This window comes from Panthera tigris, chromosome F3, assembly GCF_018350195.1.
Source record: "Panthera tigris isolate Pti1 chromosome F3, P.tigris_Pti1_mat1.1, whole genome shotgun sequence".
Classification (NCBI taxonomy): Eukaryota; Metazoa; Chordata; class Mammalia; order Carnivora; family Felidae; genus Panthera; species Panthera tigris.
In genome coordinates this window covers 55201080-55213994 of record NC_056678.1, presented here as the reverse complement: position 1 = coordinate 55213994, position 12915 = coordinate 55201080, and positions in this window count along the sequence as shown.

The window sequence follows — 12915 nt, the reverse complement described above, 5'->3', positions numbered from 1 at the left end:
AGGAAAGAACTTGTAAAGCCCACTTGCTGGCAAATATCAGGGGAAACAGGCTTTCTCACACACTGTAGGTGAACAGCTATCACATTTTGGGAAGGCAGTATGGCAATACCTTCTAAGATTCAAAATGGGCAAATTTCTCATCTGGGATACAAAAGCAATGGTACATATTAATGTAAGTACAAAGATGTATTGTAAAATTTTTTGTAAAAGCATAAACTGGTTTCAACTTGAATACCCATCAGTTGAATAAATTGTCATTCAGATAGGTCATTTAATACTAAGTATCTCTTGAAAGTAATATAAGGATGTATGTGTTTGGGTTTAGAAAGTCATGCATGATATATTGAGTGAATAAAGCACTTATGCAGCATAATATTCCTATTAGAAGCTTATTTGGGCTTTATGAAGAAAGACTTTATATTTGTATATACATTTGAATGAACATGGGGAAAAATATGAAGGGACGATGGTTCCCCCATTATCTCCATTATCTCAAGTGGGTACAACTAGACAGAAGGTGAGACGCTATTGACTTGTTTGGTTTTTCATCAATGACTTGCTAACTTTTGTAACCTAAGATACATTTTTAAAAAAGAAATAAAAGAATATCCATCATACTTTATTCATGTTTATTTATTTATTTATTTATTTATTTATTTATTTAGAGAGAGAGAGAGAGAGACAGTGAGCAGGGGAAGGGCAGAGAGAGGGAGAAAGAGAACCCCAAGCAGGCTCTGTGCTGTCAGCACAAAAAATTTTAAAAGAGTAACCATGAACTAGGTGGGAAAATGTCATCATTTAAATATGCACCTCCACTGTTGACAGCTTTTTATTTAAACAGCGTGTTTCCCCTAGTAGAAAAGGCACCATATCATCGTGGAGAAAAATCTCAGAAACACAGAAAAGCACAAAGAAGAACACAAAAATGTCCTGCATCCTATTATCTATCTACATCCATTTTTTTTGACAGTGTAGTAAAAATCCTTCCAAGAATCCATCCAGTGGTCCATTTATCTATCATCTAGTTACTTGTACACAGTTTTTTAAGTTTATTTATTTTGAGAGAGAGAGAGACACACAGAGAAAAAGAGAGAGAACTCTAGGCAGGCTCTGCGTTGCCAGGGCAAAACCCAACACGAACCATGAGATCATGACCTGAGCCAAAATCAAGAGTCAGAACATTTAACCAACTGAGCCACCCAGGCGCCCCAACTGTACATCATTTTTTAAATAAAAAACTCACATATAGCTTTATAAGATGTTTTTCTATTTCACTTGAGTGTATCAGGAACACTTTCTTGTGTTTCCTACAATACTATTTTTATTGGCCACAGAACATTCCTTTGAGTAGATATATGATGACTTATTCAGCTACTTTTCTACGACTAAATATTCGGCTTGGTAAGTTTTAGTAGAAACAAAATATGCACAACGCTTCCACCGAAATTTTCATTGATGCTTTTTAATACAGTTTGTGTTATTACTTTTTCATTTTTTTAAGGTAAACATAAATTTACTTAGTGGGATTTAAGATTGTATTTGGGGGGCGCCTGGGTGGCTCAGTCGGTTAAGCGTCCGACTTCAGCTCAGGTCACGATCTCGCGGTCCGCGAGTTCGAGCCCCGCGTCGGGCTCTGGGCTGATGGCTCAGAGCCTGGAGCCTGCTTCCGATTCTGTGTCTCCCTCTCTCTCTGCCCCTCCCCCGTTCATGCTCTGTCTCTCTCTGTCTCAAAAAATAAATAAACGTTAAAAAAAAAAAATTAAAAAAAAAAAAGATTGTATTTGGTAAGGGTGTCTCAAACTTCAGAGGATATTGGCGACTCCTGAGTCTTACACGAGGCAAAACAAATGGATACAGATGGTATGTGGGGCCTGGGTCCCTGAGGATACCAGAGAGCAAAGTCACTGGAACTTTACCAAGACCTACACCACCTCACTGTGACCTGGGGCAAGGATGTCACAAGACCCCATAGTTAGTTCTTCATTTCGCAGTGGACTGGAATGAAATGATGATAATTATTGATCCGACAAACTATAATAGCTTTCTCCAGGTCCTTGGGGACTGTTGTGCAAATGTGTGCTTAGGGACTCTTAAATATTGCTTATTAATGACTTGACAGGCCTAACAGCTCTGAAGGAGCCATTAAAGACCATGGTGTAAATCCTTTTGAGTTCTTACTTCTTAGACCCCACCTGTGGGAGACTGCCACGCGTGCACCGAATCAGGCTGCTCACAGAAGGCTCTGATACTCTAACTCCCGAATGGTACATCCACAGTATCCACAACAAATTGGCAATTCCCTCTGAAATCCATTGCTTCCTCCACTTTGCTCTGTTTAACATAAATGTATGTAATTCATTCTCTCAGACATTTAAAGAGAGCGTGTACATTCCCTTAGGAACTTTATCTCTCATTTTTCTGATCCATTTCTATAGATTTTCGGGTACAGTGGAAAGTCTTGGATACTTATTACATAGTCTTTACAATGACCGGAATGAAGTCTGAAAAATGTATTTCTACAATATTGACATTGTTAAAAACTTCCTGATTGGTTGTCAACCATATCAACAGAGTCCAACTAGTAAAAAATCAAAACTTTGGATCCTCATCAATTCTGGAGGCTTTATGAGCCATGGGACACCCTCGATGGCACATTTTCAACTACTGCCCCCAGTGGCGTTGCAGCGGTGAACTGCTGAGCGGCCTTTCACTTGGGCCCCACAGGATGCTCAGGTCGAGCATGTTTTTCTTTCGTAACCCAGTTCTGCGGAGACACTCACGGAGGCCAAATTACAATGTGTCGCCAGCACAGATCTCATTTTGAGTTATCTTCTTTGTTTCACAAATCTAATCTGGAGGACCGAACTTCCAAGGCCCGTGATATGTTGCCGCAGGAGCACACGAGGGTTTAAATTGCATCTTTTCAATGCGTTCTGGCACCGCAGCCCGCAGCCAGTACCAGTTTTTTGACCGGCAACCAGCCTCCCACGAACGGAGGAAGCAGATTGCCTCTTTGCTGAATACTTAGACAAGGTACTGATATAACGACAGTGGACAAGCAGCTGGGAGCTGGGCTGTCAGCCTGTCACACGCTGACAAATCTGTTGTTCATATTCAGGCAGGACGTGTGCTTGCCGGCCATCAGTATCATCCATTTGGCGCGGGGCGCCAGGGGTGGCCTCTCCCCCGCGTGCCCACGGACCAAAAGCTGTTATTACATCTTTCGGAAGGATCTCAACTAAACAACTCGTTTGCTGTTTTATGATGGGGCCTGGCAAATGAGACAAGCGAGACAGCCTGCTCAATTTTTGCTTCTCGTTCTTCGTTCAAAGCACCAAGACAGCCTGGATTGCCATTTCACGTCACATACATAAAATCGTAACTCTAAATGGCTCTACGCTGCTCTTCTGAAAATCCACGTAACAGAAGGAAGGGCAAATAAGAGAAATATTAAATTAAAGGGTTGCTGTTTGAGGGGGGAAAATCATGTGAACACAATGTGGGGTGAGTTCTTTTGTTTTGGGGTTTCTTTCTTTTTCTTTCTTTCTTTCTCTATTTCTTTCTTTCTTTCTTTCTTTCTTGCTTTCTCTCTTTCTTTCTCCGTTCTTTTTTGTGTTTTATTTTTCAGGCAGTGCTGATTTTCAGAATGATCTCTAACAAATTTCCCCCAGAGCCACCGAATTGGTAACACTCAGACTCTCACTCTCTCTGCAGATTCATTTCAGGCTGAGTATGAAGCCCACCTGAGACTAAATTTACAATTCCCTGGCCAAACCATATCTATATTTATATGGGCCTGTGTAAATCAATGAAATATATTTTCTTTTTAAAATATGAGCATTTGGAGGAATTTAAAAGTGATTGAAGCTATATCCCAGAGTTTCTGATACAATGCCACTTACCGTTCCAGGTCCTTACCTGGAAAATTTAAAAGCAAAATTCTGGCTATGGATTATTGATTTGTATCAGGTAAACAACTTGTGTGTGTATGTGTCTATATATTTATGTAAATACGTTTCTCATTTACCATTTTTTTTTTCTGTTCCTATGGTCAGCCTACGAGCTCTTTCTTCTGAGGAAATATTTTGTGCAACATTTCAGATAATCTGATGCATAACATCCACAAAAATGTTCATAACTCAAAGAGGCAAAACAACACATTACGTTAAAGGCACACATGATGCTAAAATGCAATATTAACATCTTGGCATCAAAGAATTTCACATTCCTAATGTTATCAGCAATACACCACTGCAGTTTGCAATTTAATTTTAATTTTTAATTTTTATATGTTTTTTTTTTTTTATTTGAGAGAGAGAGTGTGAAAGAGAGACAGAGACAGAAAGAGGGCACGTGAGTAGGGGGGAGGGCAGAGGGAGAGACAGAGAATCCTAAGCAGTCTCCACACTCAATGTGGAGTCCGACTCGAGATTTGATCCCGGGACCCTGCGTTCACGCACTGAACTGAAATCAAGAGTCAGACACCCAACCAACTGACCACCCACGTGTCCCAGATATTTAATTTAAAAAATCCTTTCAGGTTAAAGACGCCTGTGCCTTGTCAAGAAGAAATAGTTAAGACAATAATAATATTTAATATTTATGGAGTTCTCACTATTTGGTGAATAGTGAATTTTCCTTTGCTGTTCCTTTGCTTTACAGTAATTTGTAAATGGCAGAGTGTTAGATAGAGGAAAACGGCTAACAGTGCAAATGAAAAAGCAGAAAGAAGTTTTCATCTTTTGTTTACTACCTACGGTGCCTATTATGACTACAAAATTATTCTTGTATAAACACAGAAATTAAGGAGTGATATTTACGACTGATTTTCCTACAATTCTTTAAAGGACATGAACTTTCAAGGATTACAAAGGAAGCAAAATATGGTAGTTAAAATTTTATTTAAAGGGAATAAATTTGAATTAATTATATATACAGGTGAGGAAAAATTAATATCGAGTAATGACCTGCTATTTAGGATATGCGGTTTCCGAGTCTGTTTCCAGAGTAGCACGATGAGAATGTACTCTTAACTAGGGAAAAAATCTTCGACTCCTAGAAATATTATTATTCTCGATTTACCTTGGTTTGAAGTGTAACATACTTTAAGCAAGTATTTTACTCTGTTCCAATATGTTCCCCACATTTTTATGGGTCTGAATGAGAAGAAAAGTGAAAATATGCTCTGTTTAAATCAGTAGTGCAGAAAAATATGAAGGATTGATTCATACTTTGGAAATGAATTTATCCTAATAGAAAATAAGCCATAAATATTCAAGACGGCCAAATAACTCATGTCAACTTTAATAATATCCACCTTAACTCCTCTATATATTCTCAAGTTTTAAGATCGTGCCTATTTTTGAATACAATAATGATGTATTCCTCATCCTTATAAGATTTCTGGGTGCTCTTTATTCTGTCCTGAGACTCTAGTGATTTTTGATTGACAGAAAGACGACCTAATAAACCTCCACTACAAACTAATTAATCACTTTGAATACAACACTAAATTGGCAGGCATAAAAAAGCAAATGAGATGGGTGTTGAGGACCATTTTCAAATGACCTTAGTGAAAAGCTAAGCACAGATCTAATTTTTCGTTGCTACTATCTTCTGCATGTTCACAGGGGAACTGGTTCAAATGTACACTTTCACCTTCCCTCCCTATGGCTGCCAGGCACTCCCAACAAACATTCAGTTTCTGTGAATGAAACCATTGCAGGAATCAACAAGTATTTGCTGAGCTCTGGGATAAGAATACAGTGACGCCAGTTACAGGGATAAAATATCAAGTTTTCACGTAATATCCCAGATCCCCCCTCCCCCCGTTCTGTCTCAGCGTCTACGGCACTCTGTCCGTATTACTATAACAGCATAATGACTTTTTATACGTCTGTGGGCTCCTCACAGGAACATCTTTTATTCATCTCTGTATCCTCTGCACGTGGCGTAATATCTGGCACTTGATACTTGTGTAATAAATGCATGCTGTCTAGAACAAAAGATGGTGGTTTTCAGTTATCTTTTCTACTTGAAATGACGATTTCTCTGCATTTTCACGCCTATGCAATAAAGTCAAAAGGAGTATTGTCTATTTTGGCCAGAAAGACAATGGTCCTTAATAGAATCAAGATCCCTTGTTCATTGTTTTTTTGTTTTATTAAAAAAATTGTAATATATTATTTATTTTTGAGAGACAGAGAGAGAGAGACAGAGTACAAGCGGAGGAGAGGCAGAGAGAGAGAGGGAGACACAGAATCCATGAAGCAGGCTCCAGGCTCCGAGCTGTCAGCACAGAGCCCGACTGGGGCTCGAACCCGCGAACCACAAGATCATGACCTGAGCCGAAGTCACAGACTGAGCCACCCAGGCGCCCCCGTCTGTTCGTTTTAAAGAAGAGAAAAAGAAAGAAAAAGAAAGAAAAGGAAGAATCTCGGTGAGTCCTGACCACTAAGCCAACTCCGTGTTACCCACCTGATCCTGGACGACTGAGACATTCTAGTGCAATTTCATGCGCATCTGCTGATCTGGTGACACTGGATCCTCTTGGGCTTTCCCCCTCGCTATTTACGCATCACCACTAACATTTCCATTACTCTGGTCCCACCAATCTCTGGGATTAACAGCTCTGTTAAAGGGGAAAAGAATTTTTTTTTAGTATAAGGCAGAGGTGTCTTCAATCCATTCAAGACATATATCTCACCAAGTCCCCCGGCCACTTTTCCTTTGCTGTTTATCTCAAAAGGAACAGACACAGTCCTCCAGAAATCTACCTTATTTGCCACCGTCTCCCCTTCCAAGTCACTCGAACACACAAAGAAGGCCTCCGTCTTTGGTGCTACATGCATTATGCGATCAAAGTCCTAAAGGTGGCGGTGTATGACCCTGTGGGACCAAGAAAACATTTTGTAGATGCTCTCTGTTCCCACTTGCAACAAGTAACTCTCATGGCTTATCTGATAATTCATCTTTTCACCTCAGGCCTAAAAAGAAATAAGGACCGAAAAATCAACACGGGAGAGTCCAAAGAAACCCAACGCTCGCTCGTCATGTATCACTTTGGAAGGGCTCTCCCCACCCCCAGCTCTATCCCGCCTTGGCCTCTCTCTGCCTCCCGGTGTTGCCTGTGGTAGCTTTTGTCTGCTGTTCTCGTTCATGGCTGGCTGCCTGTGCTGGATGAGTGGGTCCCCGGGATCTGTCTGCTGAACTCCAAACACAGACATCCCTCCTACCAGACAAGCTGTGGCTTCCCGGGATACTAATGAGCCCCCAGCTATTTACTGGGTCTCCCTTTTCCCCTCCCCCCTTCCCCTCCCCCCCTCCTTCTCTGCTCTCCTGCCCCCACCCCCAGTCCAGCCCTGCCCCTTCAGCTCCCTCACCTCCCTGCTTTTAGCCAAGCTGCTCAGAGACAGAGAAGGGAGAGAGGAATTATTTATTGTGCGTCTGTTTAAAATGAAAGGCTTTTACATTTTAATGAGCACTAAATAGGTGCGAGGAAATATTGTTCATTAGCTGTAATCTGCGGAATTGCTTGAGTGAACTTCCTTTGGAGGCTGCTTTAAACGGTTCACTCAAGTAAAGCAGTTTGTATGGTAATTAAGGGAGCATTTTTCTGTCAACATCTGTGCTGCTATTTATAACAGGGGAGGGAGCTCAGAGCATCACCGGAAGAGCAGCAAGGGGTAGGTGCCCAAAGGCGCGGGTGGGGTGGGGCTGCTACGTTGGTCGGTGGTGCCACAACTATTTCTTTTTGGCACCTTGACATCCATGACGAGCTCTTTTTTCTTGCTTTCCTTCCACTCAACGTCTGAGAATTCTTTTTAAAAAAAATCCTCTCCCACTCTTGCCAGCTAGAAGAATTCTCTCTCTGACATCTCTTCATTAATCACAACCCTCCCTTGGCAGCCCAGGCAGGGAGATTGAAGCTGCTCTGGAGGAGCAAGTGGTCTCCAGCTTTGTCAGATGGTTTCTTTCTGTTTGTCACCCATTTTTCTCTCGGTCGCCCTCGCACGCACTTACAGTGGCCGCAGGATACCGGGACCGGGACCTTGGAACCCAAGGCAGGCAGAGAGCCCTGGAACCTGAAGAACGAAAATGGGTATTTCGCATTCCTGTTCTTCTAGGGAGCCAGCCGTGTCTCTGTAAAACACCATGCACAGAGTTCCAGCTGTCCCCGACCAGTTTGATTGGATGTTTCCCTTAAGTGCTTTGTAGGACTATTTGCTTTCTCCCCAACCAAAGGAAGGCCTGGCTTTGCAACCCCTCAGACTAGAGGGACCCGGAAGAGGGTGCCAGTCTGGTAAGTTCCAGGGAGAGGCAAGCAGGACAGAGGAGGTTCTTTAGGAAGGTGGCCTGGCTTTGCCGATGCCAAGACCCAGAAAACAAGAGCAGCAGTCAAGAGAGGCGAGCCTGTAGGAGGACTGGCCGTGGGAGCTGCTGATCCTGAAGTCGGGGCTGGGGTGGCCCATGCTCCACCGTTTGAAGGGACCTCAGAGTGAGTCAGAACCACAACCCTGGAAAAAGTGGGAATCAGTGAACATAAAGTCAAAGCAGAAATTTTTATGTGGGGAATAAGACAAGGATTCCATTCTTGGGTCCAACGAGGTATAAGGTCTAAGCAAAACCAGCAGTCATCCCAACTATTCCAAAATTCTCAAAAAGAGCAGTTACTTTTCCTAGCTGTGAAGTTTATGGCAATACAGGGACAAGGGGTCAAGCTGATCTTAACCACTGAAGGAAGATCATTTACCAACCAGACTGGGATTCTTGAATGCAAGGAAAATATTCTATTTAGCTGTCTGCGTCTTCCTTCCTTCCTTCTTTCCTTCCTTCCTTCCTTCCTTTCTCTCTCTTTCTTTCCTTCTTTCTTTGTTCCTTCCTTCTTTCCTCCCTCCCTTCTTCCATCTCTCCCTTTCCTTTTCTTTTTCCTTTCCTTTCCTTTCCTTTCCTTTCCTTTCCTTTCCTTTCCTTTCCCTCTTTCCCTTCCTCCCTTTCCCCTTCTTCTTCCTTCCTTCCTTTCCTTTCCTTCCTTCCTTCCTTCCTTCCTTCCTTCCTTCCTTCCTTCCTCTTTCTCTCTCTCTCTTTTCTTTCTTCCTGAGTAGGTACTCAAAATAAATATCTCTTGAATGAAAGAATATACCATCGAGGATTCTGTCAATAACTGAAAAGACAGAAAAGTGAAAAAACGAAATAAAAGTGATAGTGATAATTGACAATGTTTCTTCTCCTGGGAAGCATTTATTTAATCGGTGAATTAAGAAAGAATCAACAACCTTAAAATTTTTTTTTATTTAAAAAAAATATTTTTTTATTAACGTTTATTTATTTTTGAGACAGAGACAGAGCATGAACGGGGGAGGGTCAGAGAGAGAGGGACACACAGAATTCGAAACAGGCTCCAGGCTCTGAGCTGTCAGCACGGAGCCCGATGCGGGGCTCGAACCCACAGACTGTGAGATCATGAACTGAGCCGAAGTCCGACGCTCAACCGACTGAGGCAACAGCCTTAAAATTAAATGCTCTTGTTCATACCATTCAAAATATTGATTTGGAAAGTACACTGAAATACTCACATCAAGTGCCTGTTGAATGGGATTGTATAGTGCACACAGAAGCTCTACTGACTTCTAACCAATTTTATTATAACTCTGAGTGTCATTAACTCTCTTTATTAAATGTCACCTTCACCAACAGAACTTATCATTAAGCACAGTATTTTATCACTGTGCTATTTTTGTCTTGATTGTATTTGTATTTGATTATTAATTGATGTTTGGATTCTGTATTTTGTCCCAAGCCGACTTCACTAAATGACAAAGGGGTTTATTAAAATAATTTTTTAAGTTTATTTATTTATTTTGAGAGAGCGCATGAGTGGGGGAAGGGAAGAGAGAGAAGTGGGGGACATAGGATTAGAAGCAGGCTCAGCAGAAAGCCCAATGTGGGGCTCAAAGTCACTAACCACGAGATCATGACCTGAGCCAAAGTCAGACGCTTAGCCAACTGAGCCACCCAGGTGGCCCTAAATGACAAATTTTAAAGAGTCAAATAAAGATGTAAAAAATGTGTTTAACTTCAAATAACTAAAAATAATTTATACTCGGAGATAACATAAATAACCCAAATCAACAAGTGACCCCCGAATTATGATCAGCTTAAAATAACTTCCTTTCTATACTCCATCAATACAGTTAGGTTGGTAAAACCCTCTCATCTGATTGCTATTTTCCTCTATGATACAGTTCATTCTCTAAGGGAAAAATTAGGGTAAAATATGGAAAAGGAAGCAACACAGGAAGAGGAGAATGAAAGTAATTGGCATTGGATCATTTTCCAAATGTTATTCCTATATAATCCATAAACCATATATGTAATATCTATAAACCTTGCAATGATTCAAGAACTAAACTGTTGAGCCAATGGAACCAGAATGCCATCTCTAAGAGTTTTGAGATTCACTATTTCCACAGGACATACTATAGGTCTTTAGATTCTCTGTTAAACCTGATCCCAGCCCTCAAATGGTTTTAAGTGTGGCCATGGAGACTGAAGTGAAATTAACAAGTACAATGGAGTCTTCTAGGAGTCTTCTAGTTTCCCTCAATGGAGGGCAACATCAGGAGATTCTTATCAAGACTGCCTGGGAGAAAGGGGCACCAGGAACATATGTAGGACGTGAAGTTGGGTGGAGGTGGATGTACAAAGAACTGTGAGGGTCAAGGCAAAGTGTCCTGAGGAATTATACTTTCACCTTCTGTAGACAATGGGAAATGACTGAAAACTTTAAGTAAGAAACAAACATGACCCATATTTGAATCTTAGACCCCATGGGCAGCAGTGGAGATGGGATTAGAACAATAGAAGGCTTAAGCAACAGGAAACCAACTAGAAGTCTATTTTGGATAAAACTATTATTATTTTTGGAAGAGAGAGACAGAGGGAGGGGCAGAGGGAAAGACAGAATCCGAAGCAGGCTCTACGCCCAGCACTGAGCCCACTGCAGGGCTCAAACTCATGGTCGTGAGATCATGACCTGAGCCAAAATCAAGAGTCAGATGCTTAACCGACTGAACCACACTGGCATCCCAGAGTAAAATTATTTTCACTTTAGTAATATTACAAACTTGGAGAAAGTTTCATAGAGTACTGGAATAGTAATCCAAGAAGCAAAGACAGGATGTGAAACTAAGGCAACAGTAGTGATGATGACGGGGAAAAAAAGTGGGATTTTTCTGCAGATATGATGTCTGTAGGACGTGGTGACTGACTAAACGTGGAGGATGAAGAAAAGAGAGTAAGTTTGGCTTGAATTGTAAGATTTATTTATTCAGCAAAGAGTTCTGATTACCCATTAATACTGTTTATTATTAGTACATTATTATTATTATTATTACCGATGACATTGGTTAGGCACAGAGCTGGCCCTGGGAATATAATGAAGCATCAGACTTGGTACCTGCTCTAAGATTCCAGCCTGGATAGTTAATGATGACACCTCTCCTTATAACTGGGAATTTTGACCTAGAGGCAGGTTGGATGATACTGTTTCTTTTTTATAATGAGATATATTTCACATGCCATAAAATCCACATCTTCAAAATGTGCAATACAGTGGCTATTTTTCAGCATATTCACTAAGTTGAGCCATCTGATACAACCATCACCACTAATTCCAGAAAATTTTAATCACCCCGAAAGGAAATGCTGTACCCATTGGCAGTCACTCCCCATTCCCCCATCCTGGGGAATCCAATACCTTAAACCGAACTTGCTTTGGGAATATTAATTAGAGATATCTGTAGGGCACAGATAGAGATATCTGTGGAGCATTGAGAAGATGTTTAGATCTGGAGCTTGGGGAGAAGTCTGTATCAAAAATGAAATCTGGGAATCTCCAGCCAACAAGTGCTGGTGGAAATCATGGAAGTGAAAGAGATTTCTCATAAAGAGGAAAGAAGATCTCCAAAATGGGCCTTGGAGAGTGTTAATATCCAAGGTGTGAGCAGACCAATAGCAGTGTGACTAGTGTCTTTCTAACTGGGTCTTTCCACAAATACAAAATTCCTCTGCCACTGACATATACACGGAACTTGCTAGTGGTAGAAACCCAGATGCCTGTGGTCATTATTTTTCCAGATTGACTGAAGTTATCACCATCACAGGGTAGTCATTATTCATACTCTTTTGGGTATCATTTTCTACAAACTCTCTGCCATACTCAAAAAATTCTAAAAATATCAAATCTTTGCATTTTTCTCACAAATAAGATTCTACGTTCCTTGAAGAGAGAAACCACATCCCATAATTCTTTCTGTTTTCATCTGGACACAGTGTTTATATACAGGGACTGCAAAATAAATGTCTATTGATAAGAAAAAAAGTAATTCTGTCAGCACTTAACCTCTATATTCTTTTATCTGATCATTTTTTCATTTAACAAATATTTGACTATCTACTATGTACTGCTACAGTCTTGTGGATGCAGCTTAAAGTGTAACTAATGCCTTAGATATTTTCTTATTTTACATTTGTATTTTATATTCACATTTTAGTTTTATTTATTTTTTTCAAATTTTTATTTAAATTCTAGTTAGTCAACATGTAGTGTAATATTGGTTTCAGGAGTAGAATTTGGTAATTCATCAGTTTGTTTATTATTAAAGCAAAGATAACCATTAAATTCGTTACAGGGAACAATTTTTTAAAATAAGTATGTTGATTTTTAAGGAAACCAGTCAAACATCATCTTTTAAAATTATTTCTTTTCATGGTTGGCTTAATATGGTCGCTTTCTGCTTATTTATAAAATGCTCACAATAAATAAATAAATAAATAAATAAATAAATAAATAAATAAAAATAAAATAAAATGCTCACTTGGGTAAGGGAGTCAAATAATTCCAAATAATTTCTT